The sequence below is a fragment of the Triticum urartu genome, chromosome 2A (genome assembly GCF_056163025.1).
Source record: "Triticum urartu cultivar PI428250 chromosome 2A, HENAU_Tu73, whole genome shotgun sequence".
NCBI classification, from domain to species: Eukaryota; Viridiplantae; Streptophyta; class Magnoliopsida; order Poales; family Poaceae; genus Triticum; species Triticum urartu.
In genome coordinates this window covers 659,867,888-659,892,407 of record NC_141874.1, presented here as the reverse complement: position 1 = coordinate 659,892,407, position 24,520 = coordinate 659,867,888, and the positions used below count along the sequence as shown (strand labels likewise).

Sequence of the window (24,520 nt, the reverse complement as noted above, 5' to 3'; positions counted from 1 at the left end):
CCGTAGGACAACATACAATCATACCATAGGCTAGCTTCTAGGGTTTAGCCTCTCCGATCTCGTGGTAGATCAACTCTTGTAATACTCATATCATCAAGAATAAATCAAGCAGGACGTAGGGTTTAACCTCCATCAAGAGGGCCCGAACCTGGGTAGAACATCGTGTCCCCTGCCTCCTGTTACCATCTGCCTTAGACGCACAGTACGGGACCCCCTACCCGAGATCCGCCGGTTTTGATGCCGACATTGGTGCTTTCATTGAGAGTTCCTCTATGTCGTCGCCGTTAGGCTTGATGGCTCCTTCTATCATCGATAGCGATGCAGTCCTGGGTGAGACTTTTCTCCCCGGACAGATCTTGGTGTTCGGCGGCTTCGCACTGCGGGCCAACTCGCTTGGCCATATGGAGAAGATCGAAAGTTACGCCCCTGGCCACCAGGTCAGATTTGGAAGCTTAAACTACACGGCTGATATCCGTGGAGACTTGATCTTCGACGGATTCAAGCCTCTGCCTTGTGCGCCACGCGGTCACGATGAGTATGATTTATCTCTACCATCAGACAGTGTTCAAGAGATCGCACAGGCAGCTGCTCCGACCCTCAATTCAGACCAAGTTGCGTCGTCCATGGACAGGTGGGTGGACCCCGCCACGGAGGCCTTACCCTCAGCGGCGATCGAGCCGAACATCGACCTTACCCTGCGCGAGAGCTGTGTTGTCAGACTGCCGGACCCTTCTCCGGCCACGAACTCCGAACGGCCTGCGCCCGTTCCAAGCGAATCCGATTGGGCGCTGATCATGGAGTTTACCTCCGTGGATATTTTTCAGAACTCGCCCTTTGGCGACATACTGAACTCATTAAGGTCTCTCTCCTTGTCAGGAGGATCCTGGCCGAACTATGTTCGGCAGGATTGGGATGCAGATGATGAAGAAATTCACTGCCCACCCACCACCCACTTAGTAGCCACTGTCGATGACTTAACCGACATGCTCGACTTCGACTCTGAAGACATCGACGGTATGGACGACGATGCGGGAGACGAAGAGGAACCACTGCCCACAGGGCATTGGACAGCCACCTCATCATACGATATATACATGGTGGACACACCCAAAGAAGGTAATGGCGATGAGACATCAGAGGATGACCCCTCCAAGAAGCAACCCAAGTGCCGACGTCAGCGGCGCCGCACTAAGTCCCGCCAAAGAAAAAGTGGTGATACCGGCACATGAGGTAATAACACTCCGGATAGTGCCGAAGATGGCAACAATCCCCTCCAGCATGATCTAGGACAGGAGGATGGAAAGGCCAGCCCTCCAGAGAGAGCGGCAGATGGAGAGGCGGAGGACGATAATTACATGCCCCCCTCCGAAGATGAGGCAAGCCTCGACGATGCCGAATTCGTCTTGCCAGAGGATCCCGTCGAACAAGAGCACTTCAAGCGCCGGCTTATAGCCACAGCAAATAGCCTTAAGAAAAAGCAGCAGCAGCTTCAAGCTGATCAAGATCTGCTAGCTGACAGATGGCTGAAGTCCCCGTGGCCGAGGAATATAAACTCGAGCGCCCCTCCAAGAGTTATCCAAAATGCAAGTTGCTACCCCGACTGGAGGAAGAAGCGTATGACGCGGCTGATCGGCCACCTCGTGGCCGCGATAGAGAGGCATTCTAGCCAAAACTCAGCCTGCACCCTGACGCCATTCAAATAAAAAGGCATGGGGAAATACGCCAGACCTGCGAGACGTATTATAGGACAAAGCAAAACATGCAAGATCGATCTACGGATCACGAGGGCGCGCCACTATGAAAGACGATAAACATCACGTCGGATACAGTAAAAGTTAAGTCCGGTCGGGCCGACCACAGCGGACACGACTCATTCGAGCTGCGTCGCGACATAGCCCAGTACAGAAGCGCCGCGCACCCCCTATGCTTTACAGACGAAGTAATGGATCATCAAATCCCAGAGGGTTTCAAACCCGTAAATATTGAATCATATGACGGCACAACAGATCCTGTGGTATGGATCGAGGATTTCCTCCTGCACATCCACATGCCCTGCGGTGATGACTTACACGCCATCAAATACCTCCCACTCAAGCTCAAAGTACCAGCGCGGCATTGGCTTAACAGCTTGCAAGCAGAGTCCATTAGCTGTTGGGAAGATCTGGAGGCCGCATTCCTCGACAACTTTTAGAGCACTTATGTGCGACCACCAGATGCCAACGACCTAAGCCACATAATTCAGTAGCCAGAAGAATCGGCCAGGCAATTCTAGACTCGGTTCCTAACAAATAAAAATCAAATCGTCGACTGTCCGGATGCAGAGGCCCTAGCAGCTTTCAAACACAACATCCACGATGAGTGGCTAGCCCGGCACCTCGGTCAGGAAAAGCCAAAATCTATGGCAGCCCTCACGACACTCATGACCCGCTTTTGTGCGGGAGAAGACAGTTGGCTGGCTCGCAGTAATAACATATCAAAGAACCATGGTACTTCGGATACCAAGGACGGCAATAGCAGGTCACGTCACAACAAACATAAGCGTCGCATTAACAACGATAATACCGAGGATACGGCAGTCAATGCCGGATTCAAAGGCTCTAAACCCGGTCAGTGGAAAAAGCCATTTAAAAGAAGCACTCCGGGCCCATCCAGTTTGGACCGCATACTCGATCGCTCGTGTCAAATACACGGCACCCCCGACAAGCCAGCCCACCACACCAATAGGGATTGTTGGGTATTCAAGCAGGCCGGCAAGTTAATTGCCAAAAACAAAGATTAGGGGACACATAGCGATGACGAGGAAGAGCCCCGGCAGCCGAACACTGGAGGACAAAAGAGGTTCCCCCCACAAGTGCGGACGGTGAACATGATATACGCAACCCACATCCCCAAGAGGGAGCGGAAGCGTGCGCTCAGGGACGTATATGTGTCGGAGCCAGTCGCCCCAAAGTTCAACCCATGGTCCTCCTGTCCGATCACCTTCGATCGCAGGGACCACCCCACTAGTATCCGTTATGGCGGATTCGCCGCACTGGTCCTAGACCCAATCATCGACGGATTTCACCTCACTCGAGTCCTTATGGATGGCGGCAGCAGCCTGAACCTGCTTTATCAGGACACAGTGCGCAAAATGGGTATAGACCCCTCAAGGATCAAACCCACAAAAACGACCTTTAGAGGCATCATTCTAGGTGTAGAGGCCCATTGCACAGGCTCAATTACACTGGAAGTGGTCTTCGGATCCCCGGATAACTTCCGAAGCGAAGAATTAATCTTCGATATAGTCTCGTTCCACAGTGGCTATCATGCACTGCTCGGGCGAACCGCATTTGCGAGATTCAATGCGGTACCACATTATGCATACCTCAAGCTCAAGATGCCAGGACCTCGGGGGGTCATCACAATTAATGGAAACACAGAGCACTCTCTCTACATGGAGGAGCACACTGCGGCCCTCGCAGCAGAAGTGCAAAGCAGCCTCTCAAGGCAATCCACCAGTTCGGCGTTTCAAGACCCGGACACCTTCAAGCGCGCTCGGAGTAATCGGCAACTAGACTGCCTGGCATGATCTGAGCTCGCGTAGCAATGCGGCCCCCACCCCGGCCCAAGCCAAACGGTGAAATATGTGCCACGCGTACATAATTACGCATTAAAAATACCATGGGCACAGGCGGGGAGGGGGGCGCAACTACGGCATGCGCCAATACGTGGCTTAAACCGCACTAGGGGCTTCCTTCTTTGTCATCTTTCTCGTTTCAGGACTTTAATCTCTGGAAACCCCGACCGGCAGCATGATTGCCGAGCACATGATGCAGCAACCAAGGAGGCAGAAAGCTACGTCACGCCACGGAACTCCCAGGTGGATTACGGTAACGAGTGAAATACTTACTTTAATACTATTCCTCAGCTTGCCCTTGGAGGGGACATAGTCCTACGTTTTGCTTATCGCACTACCTGTATCATTCTGCTTTAACGCACCTTTTTGAATGAACAATGCACAGCATTAAGACTATTATTGCATTCTTCTTTTTTTATATATATGTGTTCATTAATGACACCTTGCAACCGTACACTCTGGTACGGACAATACGCTAGGGGCTTACGCATACCCCATAATACGGCGTGTGAAGTCTGAACACTTTTAACAGTGCGGCACCCCGAACTTATAGCATTATATGCATCAGCTCCGAATCATGTCTTTGGTCAATAGTTGGGTTTGCCCGGCTCCTATGTTTTGGTACCTTACGTTCCGCTCTATCGGCTAAGGTAGCACTAGGAGAACTACTGTGATTGTGCCCCGGTTCTGCTGGGCTAAGCACCTCAGTAGAGAAAGCTAAAACTGACTATCATGATAAGGCGAGAGACTGGTCGCTGTTCGAGAGGTTTTCGAGTCCCTAAAGACTTATGCCACTTAGAGCGAGGAGTCGGTCCTGTCTGGCTTAAAGGCGTGTATTGCGCCCCTAATTCGGCCTTCCGAATACCAGGGGCTTCGCCAAAATTTAAAATTATAGAATTCTATGGCTAAGTGAGAGTGATAAAGCATTATTAGTCTGGTTGCCTTGTTCGCTGTGCTGAGCACCTCCCTCGAAGGACCCAAAAATGGGAACAAGAGTGCTCAGGTTTATCCCGAACACCCCAGCACTCGTGGCATGGGGGCAGAAGCCGAGGACTAGCCATCTCTCAGATTGGATAAACAGCCAAACAGAAGGTAATATTTTAAATTCAAACAAGCGTTGCATAGCGCATATGAAACAAGTTTTCATCATACAGGATAACACGAGCAAGTTTACTCAAATATTACATCCTTTGGACATTCGTCCGCTACAAGACGGGCACCCTTCAGGACACCCTCATAATACATTTCGGGGGAGCGATGCTCCTTGCCCTGTGGCGGTCCTTCCTTGATCAGCTTCACGGCGTCTAGCTTGGCCCATTGCACCTTCAGACGGGCAAAAGCCCGGCGTGCACCTTTGATGCAGACGGACCGCTTGATAGGTAATTTACTTTCACATGCACCTTCAGACGCTTCATAGGTAATTTACTTTCACATGCTTGCTTTGCATATAGAATGCCTTACCCGCCGCTATTTTATTCATCGCGTCAATCTCCTGGAGGGCCTTTTGGGCTTCGGCCTTGGCACTCTTTGCACTCTCGAGGGCCGCGGCAAGCTCAGACTCTCGCGTCTTCGAGTCAAGATCCAACGCCTCGTGCTTCGCCACGAGAGCTTGGAGCTCTTGCTGCACCTCGCCCACCCGAGCCTCTTGCCTTTCCCGCTCGGTGCGCTCCTTGGCCACTTTATCTTCGGCCTCGGACAACGCTTTCTTTAGGGTTGCCACTTATGTCGTGGCCCTTGGCAAATTCATGATGATCCTGTCATTTTGCAATCGCATTCTTTTTATACATATCCATAGACTAGGTACTACTTACCTTTGTTCTCCTCGAGCTGCCTCTTGGAAAGGCCGAGCTCGTCCTTGGACCCTTTAAGGTCCTGCTTCAGTGCGGCGACCTCCGCAGTCAGTGCGGCAGATGCCAGCAGCGAAGCCTGCATACGCATATTGACATACTTATATTAGACTCCTGCGATATAATTTGATCCTCTGTTCGGCTTTTCTTCGTGAACACCGAACATAGCATCAGGGGCTACTGTCTATGCGGTAATATTTTCCCCCATATTTCAAAAACTTACCTCAAAACCTGTTAGAAGGCTGGCACAGGCTTCAGTCAGCCCGCTCTTGGCAGCCTGAACCTTCTGAACCATCGCACTCATAATAGTGCGGTGCTCTTCGTCGATGGAAGTGCTGTGAAGCGCTCCCATCAGATTGTCCGGTGCCTCTGGATGGACAGAGGTCACCAGCACAGGCGTCTTGCCCCTCTTAGAAGGAGGCCGCCTGCCTGAGTACGGAACCATTAGAGGTTCCGGCGCGGTCTTCGGCTGAGGGCCAAACTCATAGCCCTCGGGAGCCTTGCTCCCTCTGCTCCCGGAGTCCGGAAGGTCGCCTTGAGGTGCCTCCGGGACGGTCTCCCCTAGACCCGGTGCCTCTTGAGACAATACCTCGGCGTTGTCCGCAGGGGAAGGGGAAGTGGCGGTCGGAAGTGGATCGCTATCCATATCCGACGAGCCCAGGGAGCCGTCCGACGATACATCGATGCGGGCTCGTGGCGGTCTGCATAATCATAATTCGGCGATAGGAGAAGCGGTGCGACAAAGGTATGCTATGAACTACTCTGGCATCCGGATACTTACGATTTCGCCAGGGGCTTGGCCCTGAGCAGCCACTCATCTTCGCCTTCGGCGGCGGCGGTGGAGTAGTTGTGACACCCCAAAATTTTAACCTTGTTTTATTAATTAAAATTTTGCCAGGAAATTTAAACTTTTATTTTCTAGATTTTCTTTTGGTTTCAGGGCCTTTCTTTACCTTATTATTATGGAGTTTTTACCTCAAGTGAAAAACTTTCCAAATATATTATTGGACTTGTTTGCCCTTTCAAGAAAAAACATTTCTATTTATCAGTGGAATTTATTTGCATAATTATATAGCTCTAAGCTTTAACCCTTAAAGTGATTTTTCATTAGTTTTGGAGCTCTTTTTGAACTGCAACCATTCGATAGATTTATTTAAAATTCCAACCAAAATTTGGGGATGTCATGTGATGTTTTTAAATCACTTTTATGCAAAATATATTTCATTCATGGGATATTTTGAGCTCTACACCAAGTTTTCAAATCTAGTCCAGTGGGAAATTTTGCACTACAACCCATTTAAATATTTCTTTCTAGCCTCCACCAAAATTATGGGATATTAATGGGAGTATATTATTCAATTTTATGCAAAAAAAACCAGTGATGTTCTTTGAAAAATTTGAGTAAAACAACCTCTTCTCATTTTGGCCCAGTTGGGTGTTTTCTACTGCATCCCTAATTAATTTTGCCCTAGTGACCATGAGCTTTCTCCTGCTTGTAGTACACCATACAAAACCCTTAAGTCCAGGAGAGTGGACTCATTGGAGGATTTTAAATGCATACAAGCATTCCCTTTTCCTTCTGCCCAGAACTAAAGTTTTGCAAAACTTGCACTAACAAGTTTCTGCTTTGACAAACTAACCTCACCACCCTCTATATCATCTAAAGAGACCCCAGTCTAGAAGATTTGGCGACCCCAAGAGTTGCCTAGTTGTCCTTAGCATTTTGTCAAACACCTGGTATGCATGGCCAGTTTTGGCATGATTTTTGTTTTGCACTGTGATCTTGCCCCTCTGTACATACTGGCATGTCCACTAATCTCCCTAATGCCTCTAGCCTAGGCCTGCTAATTGCCAGCCTCGCTCGAGCACTCTAGAATGCACTGGCATTTTGTCGAGCACGACGTGTGCGTGCTCTGGGCGCGCCTAGAGCACGCGTTTTGCACGTGCGGGCACCGAGCCTCCGCGTCGCATGGCTGCCTCCCCGCGCCCGCTCTGGCCTCTCCCCACTCGCAGCCAGCACCCCGACTCCTCCCTTACCGCAGAGCCGCCTGGACCCTCCTCCTGGCGCCCCACAGCGCCACCGGCGCTAGCCGCCGACGGCCGCAGCAGGGCTCTGCCGTGGACGGTGCCCCCCGAACCACACCAGCATGCCAGCTCGCTCGTGGAACAGCCCGACCTCATCCGCAAGGCCGTCCACTAGCGCTCGTCGCCGCCACGTCGCCCTGCCCCCTACAGAACGGCGGTCGCCGATGATCTTATCCACGGCCACCGTCAGAACCGACCTTGTTGCACTATAAAAGGAGGCCCCCGAGCTCGTCTAAGCCCTCAGGAAGCCTCATACCATCCTCCAAGTTCCCCCCACAGCCAGAGAACGACGGGAGGAGGCCGTCTTCCCCATCTCCGGCAGGTTCGGTCGCCGCCACCCTCCGGCTCCGCTCGACGCGACCAGAGCCTCCCCCGTCCAACCAGTGCCACCATCCCCTCCCCCTCGATCTCGCGGAGCCACCCAACACCTCAAACTCGCTCGGGAACCACCGTAGCCCAAACCCACATTGCTCCCGAAGCCTCCTCCGCCGCGGAGCTCGCCGCCGGTGACTCCCTCCACCCCCGCCGACCCAACGACCACCGGGAGGACCGCCCCTATCTTGTGGATCCATCCCGACCCTCTGGAGCCGCGGGGAGCCGCCATTGATCGCCGGAGCCCCCGCCTTTGTTCGGCTAGAGGAGGATGGAGGCGGGGCGACCGGTCAAACCTGACCAGTGGGCCCCCTGGACCCACTGTCAGCGACCCCGGTCGAGTGCACGCTAGCGTAAGTGGAAGTGCAAACCCCCGAGTACATCTCCTCTGCTTCAAAGACGTATTCTGCCCGAAACGTTTTCCCTTTTTCTGTTTTATTTTAAAAACAGAATTTGACTAAACTTTGACTGGCTATAACTTTTAAAATATATATCCAAATGACTTGATTCTTTTTCTTTTGTTTCCCAAATATTGTCTAGTTTATTTTCATATTTATTTCAAAATTTTCCAAACAACTTTTTTTGTACTGTTTTTAAAGTATGTGTTAATTCAAATTTATTCAAAATAGGATTTGTTGGAGAGAGAAGAGAACTTTCAAAAGTTTTGGAAAGCACCTCACCTCTCCACACCTTGAAGGCAAGCATTTTTGAACCCTGGCATAATATTATCGTGTGATGTTTGATACAGCTACAACACCACCGTGACACGGAGTATCCGTTATTTTCTTTGTAAGAACATGATCATACTCATGAGTGCATATTGATGATCTCATATTACTGGAACTTGATAAGTTTGCGATAGTAATCATTCTCACATGCCTTTTTTGTCTATCGGAAGGAAGCCGAGAAAGCCTCTGTCTTGGGTAGACACGAGCTTATCTTTGGTTCCCCATCGAGACGGTTGTGTCTGGTATGGCAAGATGAGGTATGATGACTAGAGATACTGTCTGTTGGATTGAAACATATTTGTTGTACTAATCATGCAGGAAATACTTAAGCCTCCTGAGTCAGCCGTAGATCGAGTCTTGTTCCAGTAACCCCCATACTTGTTTTGTGCTGCCACTTGTCCCTACCATAGTTAGGGTACGTTTTAGTAGGTTGTCAACCCCTGTCTAGCACACACCGTACAGAGAGGCCATAGTGGAAGATACCGACTGCAGCCGGTAGGCATGCCACTTGGTCCGGGGGCATGGGTGTTTCCGGTTGGGACCGAGAGGGGGGCACCCCTTAGAGCGCGCGATAGAAATTTGATCCCATGCTACGCGAGATTGTAGCCTCCCCACTTAGAGTTTTGCTTAACAAGTGTCGTGGGTGATTCCAGACACGAGTAAAGTTAAGCCGGTGTGTGCAATCAGGCGTGTTTTCAACTAAAAGACCGTAGACGGAATTAGTTCCGATGGACTAAGGAAATCCGTTACTCATGGGTAAAGAGTACACCCTCTACGGAGATATTATACCTATTCGAATAGCCGTGTCCATGGTTAAGGACCACAGTCTGGGATGGGTCAAGTGTCGGTCTTAGTGTCGGTCTTCGGAGGAAAAACTACTAAACCAGATCATTGAGTATAACCTGTGACATATGATGATTATGATTATTATTATTATGGACTAACCATTTATGTTATTTGAATTATTGATTATCCCTGGGACGGTTCTACCTCCTGGATACCCACTGTGATTACTCTTATATAAGCCCTTTATGTGGTGTCGCACAGACGCCCGACTATGGCATGCTTGTTATTTCATTTACTTATAAGCCCTTTTTGTGGTGTCGCACAGACGCCCGACTGTGGCATGCTTGTTATTTCATTTGCTTATAAGCCCTTTATGTGGTGTCGCACAGACGCCCGACTGTGGCATGCTTGTTATTTCATTTACTTATAAGCCCTTTATGTGGTGTCGCACAGACACCCGACCGTGGCATGCTTGTTATTCCTTTTATATATAGGCCCTTTCTGTGGTGTCGCTCAGACGCCCGACTGAGGCATGCTTCATATTGTTATCCTTTCGAGGCGTCGCTTCAGACACCCGATCGGTGCTTTTCATTTCTACACCCTGATTGTTTACTCATGTTTTATTTGAATGATCTTCTTGCGCGCATCATGAAACTTATTTTCATAACTGACGAAGTGATCATAGAATGTTTCAAAACATGATTAACAGTGGTCATATTATACATGTGTTCATAATGTTTGCGAGTACATTCAAAGTACTCACTGGCTTGTCCCTGGCTATTGTCTTGGCCAGATTTCTTGCGTGGAAAGGAGCATTGCGATGACAGCCCCAGAACCTACGCAATGGTGATAGAAGCCTCGTGAAGATAGGAGTTATCCTGGTCAGCTGTTCCTGTGGGAAATGGAGTCCTACAGACACTGATGATCCGCAAACCGCTTCCGCCATCAACCACTAGAAACCAATTGTTGTACCCATAGGCCAGAATGGTCTTGTACTACATATTTTGTATTTTGCTTGGAGTTTCTGTAACAAGTTGGTGTCTCATCAGCTAACAGTAATACTGGGGCTGGTGAGCACAAGGGCCTCTTTTGGGAAATTAATATCCGGAAAAACCGGTCCTGACAGTAGTCCAGAAGAAGGGTCCTTCCCTTCTTGGACCCTTCGGCCCCCTCGGTTGGGGCGGCCTTCCTTTTCCTGTCTCCCCCATCTGAAGGGGGGGCATCTTCTTCTTCCTCCTCGTCTTCGGGGGAGGAGTGCGCCGAGGAGTCCTGGGACGATGATTCCGATATCACCTGGCGTCGGGAACTCTTTCGGGTTCCCTTGGCCTTCTTGGTCTTCTCCGGCACCTTGTAAGGAGCCGGGGTCAGCATCTCCATCAGGAGACCGTCCGCAGTGTCTTCGGGCAAAGGGGCTGGACAGTTAATCTTCCCCGACGTCTCCACCTAGTCCTGTCAAAGGTACGGGACCTTAGATCTCACATAGAGTCAAACTATGAAAAACGAGTATCCTGTAAGAGGTAAAAACAGCTTACCGTGCTGGCTTGGCGCTTCGCGCAGAATCCGCGATCCTCAGTAGTGGGAGGGGGAACCTCGGCGCCCTTGAATAGAACCTTCCAGGCATCCTCGTGTGTTGTGTCAAAGAGCCTGTTCAGAATTTGGTGCTTTGCCGGGTCGAACTCCCACAAGTTGAAAGCCCGTCGTTGACATGGGAGGATCCGGCGGATGAGCATGACCTGGACTATGTTGACGAGTTTGAGCTTCTTGCTCACCATGTTTTTGATACATGTTTGGAGTCCGGTCAGCTCTCCCGAACTACCCCAGGACAGGCCTTCTCTTGCCAGGAGGTGAGCCATGTCAGGATGCTAGATCGGAACTCGGGGGGGCGCTGCCCATTCGGGGTCACGCGGCTCGGTGATATAGCACCACCCCGATTGCCACCCCTTTATGGTCTCCATGAAGGAACCCTCGAGCCATGTGACGTTGGGAATCCTGCCCACCATGGCGCCTCCGCACTCCGCCTGGGGAACCTAGTACTTATTGATGAGAATCCCGTAATAAGGGGAACACAATCTCTGCTTTGACAAGATGTGTCAAGAAACTGCCTCGCATTGCGTGCGGGGCTAGTTGAAGGAAACGGTTCGAGTAATCACCGGGCCATGGTGTAATGTCATATTGCCAAAACGTGTCAGCAGATTAGATTTGTGGAAATATTATTCTCTCTACGGTGGTATGTGGAACTTATTTTGCAAGGTCGGACACTATCCTTGTATTCAAATTCTTCCGTGGTGTATTCGGAGGAGGAACCACCCTTGCTATGCCGAAGACAATAATGCGCGTTGGACTCATCGTCATTGAAAGCCTGGTTCAGGGGCTACTGAGGGAGTCCTAGATTAGGGGGTCTCTGGACAGCTGGACTATATCCTTTGGCCGGACTGTTAGACTATGAAGACACAAGATTGAAGACTTCGTCTTGTGTCCGGATGGGACTCTACTTGGCATGGAAGGCAAGCTAGGCAATACGGATATGTATATATCCTCCTTTGTAACCGACCTTGTGTAACCCTAGCCCTTTCCGGTGTCTATATAAACCGGAGGGTTTTAGTCTGTAGGACAACATACAATCATACCATAGGCTAGATTCTAGGGTTTAGCCTCTCCGATCTCGTGGGAGATCAACTCTTGTAATACTCATATCATCAAGAATAAATCAAGTAGGACATAGGGTTTTACCTCCATCAAGAGGGCCCAAACCTGGGTAAAACATCGTGTCCCCTGCCTCCATTTACCATCCGCCTTAGACGCACAGTTCGGGACCCCCTACCCGAGATCCGCCGGTTTTGACACTAACAAGATGCCTCTTCGACACTTGGCATCTTGGCAGCTTTCTCAGCCTTTGCTTTGGCTCTCTTTTATTGTGCTTAAGCTGATGACGGTTCCTCCTCATTCATCACTATAGTGTTGTCTTCAAAATCAGGATATAAGGGTAGATGCTCCTTATCCAACAGATATGTTCCTGTGCCCATCTTGGAGTTGATGAGCTCCCGAATGTGTGGAGCATACCCACAACTTCTGTTCTAGTCAGCGGCAGTCCTCTTGATTGTCTCTACAATCAGACTCATGACCTTGAACTTCTGAGGGACATCAAATAGCCGTAGCAGGTTGATAGAATGCCCTCTGATCATCTTGTGATCTCCTAACTTGGGTAGCAATGCGTGCCTAAGGATCCAGTTGATGGTACGTAGAACAGACAACAAGAAATGTACTAATCCAAGCTTGTGAGTCTCCAAAGCTTTATCTGGGATCTCCTTGTACATGTTTGCCATAGTGTTGTGGTCTTTCTTCTTCTTGGCATACACATCCAAGTCGTCCTCGTGTTCCTCTGGGGCATTTATCAGCTTGGCCCATTCTTCAACAGTGGACTGGTACCTAGTACCTTCCCATCTGGGTAAAAGTGAGCAGTGGAGTAAAACTGCATGATCAGCTCATCATTCCATTTTGTGAGCTTCTGTCCAACAAACTCATCTACTCCACATGCTTTGAAGCTGTCATAAACTCCTGGGAAGTGATCTTCATTCTCCTTGACGAATTCCCAATCAACCCATTTCATGTCACAAACAATGGGCTTCTTGTCAAGCAAAATAGTTTCATAGATGTCTTGCTGTTCTTTTGTGTGGAACCTGTAGTCAACTGCAATCCTTCTCCTCACAGCATAGGGATCAGACTGTCTCCACTATCTCAGTCCAGCATCTTTTCTGATGTGCATGTCTTCAGCCACTGGATGAGTATCATTGTGGTCTGGGATCTTGGGTTTCAACTTTCTCAAAACAAGAGACTCATCATCCTCTTCTTCAGCTTCAGGTACTGGGGCCTTGTTCTTCTCTTCAGCAGGAATACTTCTGGTGTTCTTCTTGGGCTTAGGAGGCTTCTGAGCTTGAGCTTTTGGAGCAGCTTGGCTTTGATGTTGCAGCCCCTGACTTTATAGCATCTCCCGTAAGCTTCTGAGCTTTTGGTGCTGGAGCATCCTCTTCTTCTTGTTCATCTTCAGAGGGATCTCTCATCATGGAGGGATTGCCAATGACTCTGGCAATGGTCTGCTTGACCCTCTCCTTCCTCTTCTTGCCTTCTCCACCTTCTTTGGGTTCAAGAGTGAACTCCATTGTCTCTTGAGTGGAGGCTCTGGCCTTAGACATAAGAATCCTTATTGCTGGATCCTTCTTATTCATCCCTGGCTTAACTGTAGCAGTTGTGCCATACTCCTTTTTCAGCACATTCTTTTTGGAGCTTACTTCCTCCTCAGTAGCCACATAGTCCTCATCCTCTGAATCTGAGGTTCTCTTCTTCTTTGTTCTGGTGGCTGCCTTTGGCAAGTTACTTGGAGTGCTGCTGCTGCCATCATCACAAGTGCTTGAGGGATCTGAACCCTCACTCAGCTGCACATGTTCCTCAGACCTGTTCTGACTGTCACTCTGATCAGACATCTTTGCAAACTTACTAACAGCAGACCCTGTGAATAGATGTAGATGAGGTAGAGTGGATGAGCGTCACAAAGTGCAGAGATTTTGCAAAAGAGATGACTTAAAAGCTTAGTTTTAGTTCTCCACAGAAAGCATTTCGGAGCTACCGATTTGTAAACTCGGTGATACCGAAGCAGCTTTTGGAACCTAAACTGGTGAACTCGGTCAGACCGAGTCACAGTTCGATGGCACCGAGACTGCTAGTGTTTCACAAAGAATTGAACTCGATCACAATGATTTGAGATTTTTGGTCAGACCGAAAATGCATGTGCTATGGCCTAAGCCAAAATCAGTGAGGCCGATTTCTACAATTCGGTCGGTCCGAGATGAGTCCGGCGGAGACCTAACCCTAAATTTTCAAATCGAATTTAACCTAAGGGATGTTTTCAGTGGATAGAGTGTTTGCATACGTGGTAAGGATCATGGAAAAACAATGTGCTATGAATGAGAGGTAAAATAATAGCACAAACGGTTGAACCCATACCCTAGTTCGGCGGGGGTTCGCTACGGCGATAACGGTGGGGAAGATTTCCGTTGACGGCGGCGGAGACCAGCGGCGGGAGGTCGCTGGCGGTGAGGAGATGATCCGGACACCCGAGGACGCAGAGCAGGACACGCGCGGGGTGAAGAGTTTTGGATGAATTTCCAAAATTCAACCCGCGACTATATATTTCCCGACCATGTTGGTGTGATCGAGTGGAACAAGTCGGTGGCACCGAGATGCAGAATTGCGAGCCGTTACTGCAACTCGGTGTGACCAAAAAGTTCAAATCGGTTGCACCGAGATTGAAAACCTAGATCAACTTAGTGAACTTGGCGTGACCGAAGTGGCTGACTCAGTCATACCGAAATGCACAAAGAGGTTTTGGAAGTTTAAGTCTATGACGAATCGGGGACTCTGAGTGCTCCTCACACAGAGTGGTTCGAATCTTACTTGATCAAACTTTGTGATGTAGCATGAATAGAGTTTGAGATGAGAAAAGCATAGATAGCTAGAGGAGGTTCTTAGGCATTCTTGTCCATCCATTTGGCAAAAGAGAAAAAGCCAGACAATCAAAGCAACAAATGGATGTCCTCGAATGAGTAAAATATGCAACTAACATGCTCACACAATAAGATGGAAAATGAAATATGTCACAAAGCATGCACAATCACTCCAGCATCTATCAAGCAATTTGCGATGACTAGGTCATCTATATATAAGTATATTGACTGAGGAGTCAAATGAGAACATTTGATCATAGGTCATATTCATCGTTTAAACACAAGTGGGGTTGCCACTTTTACATAAAGCATTGTTGTGTTCACACCATTAGAGTTTCTTTAGCTCAGTTGATTCTAGTAAAGCTCCCCCTAGATGTGATATCCCCCCTAAGAGGGATGAACTAACCTTGGGTTTTGTCGATGATGACTTCATGTAGGTGTTGAAGATGTAGATGCTCAATGTTGATGTAGATCATTTGGAGCAATCCATTAGAGTGAGTTGCACTTTCAATACCTACACGGGTTAGTCCCACAAGGAACAAACAAGAATATCCATAAACATAGATTGGTGTTCACATGGGATGATGTCCATTAAAGCATTAGGTTACCTTGTTCCATGTCTTACCAACAAGAGGGTTTATGACTCCTTGAACTAGTGCAAGATGTGGAAGTTGTTTGCACTTGTCCTCGCCAAAATGATATGAGTGAAGTATGTTGGCGGAGTCACCCTCAAGAACTCTCTGGTTCTTCTTAGGGATCCACACCATCTTGATGGGAATCCTTGGAGTTGGAGTCATACTTGATGAAGTAGAACTTGATGTAGTCTTGGGAACCCACTTGACCAAGGCTTTGGGAGCTTCCTCAAATGCATCAATCTCCTCTTGAAGCTTGTCCTTGCCTTTTTGCTTGTGGTCTTGTGGTGGAAGATCATCTTGAGCTTGTGTTCCTTGGAAAGAAGTAGGATCATACTTATCATGTTGAGGAACAAATTTCATCTTGGGGTATTGATCTTCTTCCCACTCAACTCCATTGGCATTGAACTTTCGTTCAAAACGAACACCGTGATTCTTCCGGTGTCTTCCTTGCTTGCGTACAATTTCCTCAAATTGCTTACTTCCGAAAAGGCTCTTGTAAACACCTTTCTCTATAATTCCCTTCAATAAGCTATTTTCTTGCTCAAGTGTAATTTGGCTAAGAGAATCATTAGTGGAATCAAGATAACTACTAGAAGCAACATCATTGGGTTTAGCATGATTATTGTTACTACTAGAAAAATCTTTCTTACTCTTGTTGCTAGATTTAACTTGTGGCATGTAAGTAGACAAGAGTAAACGCTTGGCAATGTAAGAAGAAATTTTCTTGCAAAGATCATCATTGATCTCTTTCAAGAACCCATGCCCTCGCTCAAGGTTGAGCTTTTCGAAGCGTAACTTCTCATGAGTCTTTAAAAGCTCTCAATGATTTTCCAAGGTAGTTTCATGAGCTAACTTAAGAGTGTTTAGTTCTTTAGTTAGATGCTCAATCTCCTTCTTATCATCGTCATTCGTTTTATCTTGATTAGCATGATTAATAGCAAGTTCATCATAGTTTTCATCACTAGAATTGTCAACAAGTAAATCATCATCATCTAGCAAGTCATCTTCATCACTATTGAAATCAACATACTCGGGGTATGATATCTTTTGGCCTTTAGCCATGAAGCATCTTCCAATTCCTTCATTTGGTGACTCAAATATGTCGTAGGAGTTGGTTGAGACAAGTCCTAGACCGGCAACACCTTCATCTTGAGTATATTCGGAGTCGGAGTGATAACTTCTCTCGGAGTGATCGTCGGAGTAGGAGCCGGATACTCATTCACCAACGTGAGCTTGATGCCTTCGTTTTGTGTAGCTCCTTGATGATTTGTCCTTTGTTTCCGAATCCTTGCTTCTCCGTGATGTTCTCCGTTCATAACGGTCATCTCTACTCCTTATTTCTCTTGGTGGTGATTCTTCTCTTCTACTTCTTCTTTTGTAGGGAGTCGTACACTCATTGGAGTAGTGTCCGGGTCTTCCACAATTGTAGAAATTACGTTCACGACTTGAAGATTGTTTGTCATTGTAGGACCTTCTTTCCTTGCTTCTACTCTTGTAGAACTTGTTTAAATTCTTCACCATTAGGCTCAATTCTTCATTGAAGGCTTGTTTCTCACTTGATGTGGGAGCATCACATGAGGCTTTGTAAGCACCACTTGACTTGTTGTGAAGCTCTTCCTTATCCTTGAGTAACATCTCATGAGCAACAATTCTTCCAATGACTTTCGTTGGCTTGAGATCTTTGTAATTGGGCATCATTTGGATCAATGTGCACACGGTATCATATTTTCCATCCAAGGCTCTTAGGATCTTCTTGATGATGAATCTATCGGTCATCTCTTCAGTCCCTAAGCCGGCAATCTTATTTGTGATGAGAGCAAGCCTAGAGTACATTTCAGCGACACCTTCACCATCCTTCATCTTGAACTTGCCAAGTTGACTTTGAAGAACATCCAATTTGGATTCCTTGACGGAGTCGGTACCTTTGTGCATATTGAGGACCCACAAGTATACGGGATCTCCCTTCAAAGATAAAGGGGAGACCTTCTTCTTGATAACATCATCAGGCATACCTACAAGCTTAAATAATCCACAAACTTCATCCATATAGATTAAGTGTAAGTCGGGATGCAATGTCCCATCTCCTACAAAAGGATTAGCCAGCAGTTTCTCTATCATAGCCGAAGGAATTTCGAAGTAAACATTTTCATTTTCAGTAGGTTGAGGGGTAACTAATTGTGGTTCCGAACGAGGTGAAGATACCCCGAACAAACCCCTCAAAGGATTATGTTCCATAGTAACAAGTGACAGTAAATTTCAGCACACTATATAAAATTTTCCTTACCAAAGGCGCTTCAGTCCCCAGCAACGGCGCCAGAAAAGAGTCTTGATGACCCACAAGTATAGGGGATCTATCGTAGTCCTTTCGATAAGTAAGAGTGTCGAACCCAACGAGGAGCAGAAGGAAATGATAAGTAGTTTTCAGTAAGGTATTCTCTGCAAGAACTGAAATTATCGGTAAGAGATAGTTTTGTGATAAGGTAATTTGTAACGAGTAGAAAGTAATAAAAGTAAATAAGGTGCAGCAAGATGGCCCAATCCTTTTTGTAGCAAAGGACAAGCCTAGACAAACTGTTATATGAAGGAAAGCGCTCCCGAGGACACATAGGAATTATCGTCAAGCTAGTTTTTATCACGATCATATGATTCACGTTCGGTACTTTGATAATTTGATATGTGGGTGGACTGGTGCTTCGGTGCTGTCCTTACTTGGACAAACATCCCACTTATGATTAACTCCTATTGCAAGCATCCGCAACTACAAAATAAGTATTAAGGTAAACCTAACCATAGCTTGGAACATATGGATCCAAATCAGCCCCTTACGAAGAAACACATAAACTAGGGTTTAAGCGTCTGTCACTCTAGCAACCCATCATCTACTTGTTACTTCCCAATGCCTCCCTCTAGGCCCAAACAATGGTGAATTGTCATGTAGTCGACGTTCACATGACATCACTAGAGGGATGACAACATACATCTCATTAAAATATCGAATGAATACCAAATTCACATGACTACTAATAGCAAGACTTCTCCCATGTCCACAGGAACAAACGTAACTACTCACAAAGCATATTCATGTTCATAATCAGAGGGGTATTAATATGCATAATGGATCTGAACATATGATCTTCCACTAAGTAAACCAACTAGCATCAACTACAAGGAGTAATCAACACTACTAGCAACCCACAGGTACCAATCTGAGGTTTGGATACAAAGATTGGATACAAGAGATGAACTAGGGTTTGAGATGAGATGGTTCTGGTGAAGATGTTGATGGAGATTGACCACCTACCGATGAGAGGATCATTGGTGATGACGATGGTGATGATTTCCCCCTCCCGGAGGGAAGTTTCCCCGGCAGAACAGCTCTGCCGGAGCCCTAGATTGGTTCCGCCTCGTGACGGCGGAGTTTCGTCCCGTAAGCTTGCTTATGATTTTTTTCTCGGACGAAAGACCTCATATAGCAGAAGATGGGTATCGTAGGGCCACCAGGGAGCCCACGAGGCAGGGGGCGCGCCCATGGGGGGTAGGGCACGCCCCCACCCTCGTGGCTGGTGGGTGGCCCCCTCTGGTACTTCTTGTGCTCAGTATTTTTTATATATTCTGGAAATAACTTCCGTGAAGTTTCAGGACTTTTGGAGCTGTGCAGAATAGGTCTCTAATATTTGCTCCTTTTCCATCACAGAATCCCAGCTGCCGGCATTCTCCCTCTTCATGTAAACCTTGTAAAATAAGAGAGAATAGGCATAAGTATTGTGACATAATGTGTAATAACAGCCCATAATGCAATAAATATCGATATGAAAGCATGATGCAAAATGGACATACCAACTTCCCCAAGCTTAGACCTTGCTTGTCCTCAAGCGAAAGCCGAAATCGAAAAATATTTCCACTTGTTTAGAGATAGAGGTATTGATAAAAATAAAATATGGACATGAGGGCATCATGATCATTCTTAGAACAACAATATATATATACACATAAACACTATTCTGATCATGGGATCAGAATAATATTCTGATCACAACCTGAACTGCCTGAGTAACGCGCCCGAATTTCCCTGTGTACGAACCCGAACTTCTGGCTATCTTCGCAACCGTGGCTTCTACCATGATTTTTTCTGATTATTCGTGTTGTTTGTGATGCAAGTGTAATGTGGACATGGTTTTTAGCAACTAAATACTCGTTTTAAATTGGAATCTCGCTCATAGGCGGATTTTGCACTCGGGTCGTGATGAACTCGCGTTTTTTGCAATTTTACTGCCTGAGTTGTTCGACCTGAACTTCCCCATGTGCTAGGTCGAACTTCCGCCAACATTGCCCAAATGGGGCTTGCTATATACCATTGGAAAGCTATGGAAACCAGTATCATCACCTAAGTTAAATTTTTGGCAAAATGTAAGCGGTTTAAGAGCAGTTTTGAAAATCGTCTTTTCTTCACACAAAAAACGTGAATCGTATTTTCGATCGCATTTCTAAACTGTTTATCGGAATGAGGAAAATAATATGGCGTTGGAAAGCTGCTAAAAAACCGCTCATTCCACATGTTGAAGGTTTTCTCTAATTCCCCATGGTTAAAGAGTAATTTGGAAAATCGTAAAATTTCGCAAACCGAACAGCCGACTTCGTATTTTCGATCTCATTTCTAATCGGGTGATCCAATTGAGGCAAATGATATGGCATTGGAAAGCTTATGGAATTGCGATAATTTTTCATGTTAAACGTTTTTCTAATTTTGAATGGTTTAAAATTAATTTAGAAAACGATACAAGTTCCACCGAGTTCGTATTTTTGAGCTAATTTTTTAATCGTACGTCCAAATGCAGCAAATGATATGGCATTGGAAAGCTTGAAGAAATGCGAAACTTTTTTGTATATATTGTTTCTCCTAATTCATTACGGTTTTATGTCAGTTTTCAAAATGGCTAAAAACGTATTTTTGCCGTAATTTCTATAAATTTGATCGGAATGGGGCAAATAATATACCGTTGAAAAGCTAAGGAAAATGCGGAACTTTTTCATGTTGATTGTTTTCTATGATTCCCAGCCGTTTTCAAGTAATTTGGAAAATGGCGAGCGCATTCGTTCTGCCTTTATTGCGAAACAAATCCTTCGAAAATGCACCACGTGAAGTACCTGAACTTCTCGGCATGTCTACTTAAATTTTTTACTCTGTTTTTCACGTGTTTTTTTTGTCCTCGTAGTTCTCCATCCACTGCTAGTAGCTCTCCATCCATTCACCAGAATTGAGCAGGTGATATACCGATGGAAAGCTGTTGTAAACACGCAACTTTCCCGTGTTGATCATTTTTTCATACTCGCGAGGATTTTAAAAGTTTTTCATCTAAAATTCACTCAGCGTAGTAGTTGAACTTCCTGCTGTGTTCACGTTGAACTTCTGTGACGTATTTTTGTTTGTAATTTTCTCATCCATTCGTTAGTGTTACACAAATAATATTCCTTTTGTACAAACGTCTGTCACAATAAATTTTTTAACTTTCTTCGACCGAGGACTTGAACTTACACAAATGATATTCATGTTGTTTTGAGGTAAATTAGAAAATGGCGAGATCATGATTTATGCGTTCATCGTGAACGGAAATGCACTGCGTGAAGTAGTTGAACTTCTCGGGCATGTCTGTTTGAACTTCACTCTGTTTTTTACGTGATGTTTTTTGCACTGCTTGAATTAGTTGAACCTCTGGGGCATGTCTGTTTGAACTTCACTCTGTTTCACTTTATTTTATTTTCTTATATGAAATACACACCATGTAGTACGTGAACTTCCGGTTGTTATCACTTTGAACTTCTCTCTGGTTTGAGAGAGTTAATTTAAAACACACAAAAAACACATTTTTTATGTATTTTTGACATCTAATTAGACGGTGAACCTCTCTCACAAGATATTTTTTTGAACTTTTCCTCGCCGAGCACTTGAACTTCTAGCATTTTTTTCGTTTATGGGTTGTTTTTAAAAGTGCAAAAAATGGCGTTGTGTTTTTTTTATTTTTTGAACAGGTAAATCCTAGGTTTTAATAAACTCCGAACTTCTCTGTTATTTTGATTTGAACTTCACCTTTTTATATTTTGAGTAAAGAATAGTATTCGATTTTTATACGGAAATACAAGGTAAACCTCTCTCGCAAGAATTTTTGAACATCTCCGGACAGAGCACTTGAATTTTTTCGTTTATGTATTTTTGTTCAACCTCTCTCACATGAATTTTTGAGAGATATTTCTTTCGAAATACCAAAAACAACAACATTTTTTCTGTATTTTAAACATGTAAATATATGATCAATCTCTCTTACAAGAATTTTTGAACATTCCCGAGCAGTGCACCTGATCTTCTAGCAGCAAATGTTCCAGACTTCACCTTTTTTATTCTCATATGAAACAAATTCCACACAGTAGTTGGAGTGTTATGTGTTTCACATTTCAACTATGCCGACATTTTAAGGTAACTTTTAACCCGCATTATTTTGTATAGTAAACATCAAACTCCTCTGTTATTTTAATTTGAACTGATTGGTTATTATTTTAAGAAACAAGAAATCCATTTTCTTTTAATAAACATCGACCCGCTCTGTTTTTTAAATATGAACTTCTTACTTTTAGTTTTTTAGAAATAGGGAAAATATGAGTTGTTTTATAAACATTTGATCTTCTCGATTATTTTCATTCTAACTTATTGGTTTCATTCTTTAGCAACGAGAAAACACTTTTTTTGTTGACAAGCATCGAACCACTCCATTATTTAAATTTGAACTTCAAGGTTTTTTTCTTCTAGAAACCGAGGAAATCCATTTCTATAAATTATTCGAACTGCTCTATTATTTTAATATGACCTTCTTGGGCTTTTTTAGCAATGCTGAAAAATGTATGTTATTTTACCAATATTGAGCTGCTTTTGTTTTAATTTGATCTTGTTGGTTATCTTCTTTCAATAAGTAGAAAATCCATGGGAAAAATTGTACACTTGTAACACTTTTTTTAGAACTCTTGATTTTTATTTATTTGTAACACGCACACACAGCTAGTGCACACACTACATCAACAAACCACATGCACTAATGCATGCACGTTTTTCCTTACAATACAATTTCTTTGCATTAAGCTCGAGTTGTAAACAAGTATATTCTCCTTAGTAAGTAAGATTTAAGAGTAATATAATAATGGTACTTGAGAGGCGGAGTAAGTGGATGGCCACGTGAGAAGCGGTGGCTTATTTCTCCACCACAACTTCATTTTCTTTTCCTATCAACTCACCACACACACACATATCATGAAACATACAACTTTGCCTGTCTATTTCTTTCTGAACTTTCAGCAGGGGGATCTCTGAACTTTCAGCTTAATTTTCTTTACTCACTATAGATCGCATTACTAGTAGCAGTACGGATGCTACTGCAGCTCATCCCATTTTGGCCACGGAACTTGTGCATCCTCAGAAGATGAGGTGGAGCACCAGGGTGGAGGCAGTGAGCTTGCGGACGAGCTGCAGCCAGTTTTTGATGGCTGGAATCGTCCCGAACCCGTGAACAACAGCGGCTGTGGTGCGGCTCCGCAATAGTTGGTGAAAGCCGCAGGCTGGGAAGGCCCTTGCTCCATGTTGCGGTAGCTAGCATCCGCGCAGGCGGAGGACGAATCTCTCGAGCTGCCACTTTTTCAGAGCCCGGACTGCTACAAAATCTCTGCCTGGTCGCTCCGTCGTGGTCGGTGACGAGCAGCAGGAGAGACAGCCGTCGTAGGGAGCAGCAGAGCTGGGCGTTGGGCTCGCCGGTGGGGAGCACCGGGGAGGGGGACGGGCGCGGGGGAGGGAGGTAGGTCCACGCGAGGAGACCGGCGGCTGGGTCCCGGGAGGAGGCCTGCTGCAGGGTTGCAGGAGGCGGGGTCCGGCCACGACGACGTTTGTGGTAGGCGGCGGCGGGGCGTGCAGGAGGTCACGCGGCGGTGGGGGATCCCGGGTGGTCGGGGCGGCGGCGGGGGAGTCGGGAAGGTCGCGTGGCGGCGCGGGGGAGGTGGTTCTGGGGCGGGGCAGGATTTTGGTGGTGATGAGATCGGGGGTGGGTGTTTTTTTGTCGCTGCAGTTGCGGGAGTTCGGCAACACCGCTCGCGCTCCTTATAGAGCCCGTCGTGATCCAAATAGTTATTCTGATCCCAGGATCAGAATAGTGCTACTCTCTCTCTTTATATATATATATAGTCATATGATCTCTTATGCTAAAGTGACAATTCAATCACAATTTCAAGTATGAATTATAAACTTCGTTGAGAACCAACAAACTCTAATCTCAATCGTTGAGGCAATTGCAATTTATCATAACATAGGAAAGAGTCAATATAAGAGCATTTTAGCAAGTCCTCATACTCAACTATCATTTAGTCTTTCACAATTGCTAACACTCACGCAATATTTATGGGTATGAAGTTTTAATCGGACACGGAGAAAGATAGGGGCTTATAGTTTTGCCTCCCAATGTTTTACCTCAAGGGTAATGTCAACAATAATAGTTCATGAAAACTCACATCCAATTAGCTATATATATCAGGATCTTTCCAACACATTTTGCTTGCCAAAGGATAAATTGTAAAAAGGAAACGTGAAGATCACCATGACTCTTATGTAAGGTAGAAGATAAAAGTAAAATATAAGCCCTTCGCAGAGGGAGGCAGAGGTTGTCATGCACTTTTATGGTTGGATGGACAAAATCTTAATGCAAAAGAACGTCACTTTATATTGCCACTTCTGATATGGACCTTTATTATGCAATCTGTCGCTTTTATTTCTTCCACATCACAAGATCGTATAAAGCTTATTTTCTCCACATTAATAAGTCATACATATTTAGAGAGCATTTTTTATTGCTTGCACCGATGGCAACTTTCTTGAAGGTTCTTACTCAATCCATAGGTAGATATGGTGGACTCTCATGGTAAAACT

At 45.9% G+C, this 24,520-nt stretch overlaps 1 pseudogene; it reads right to left on the bottom strand.

Moving 5' to 3' along the window:
- LOC125532890 (uncharacterized) overlaps positions 1–24,520 on the bottom strand; it is a 165,924-nt pseudogene that overhangs the window by 106,647 nt on the left and 34,757 nt on the right.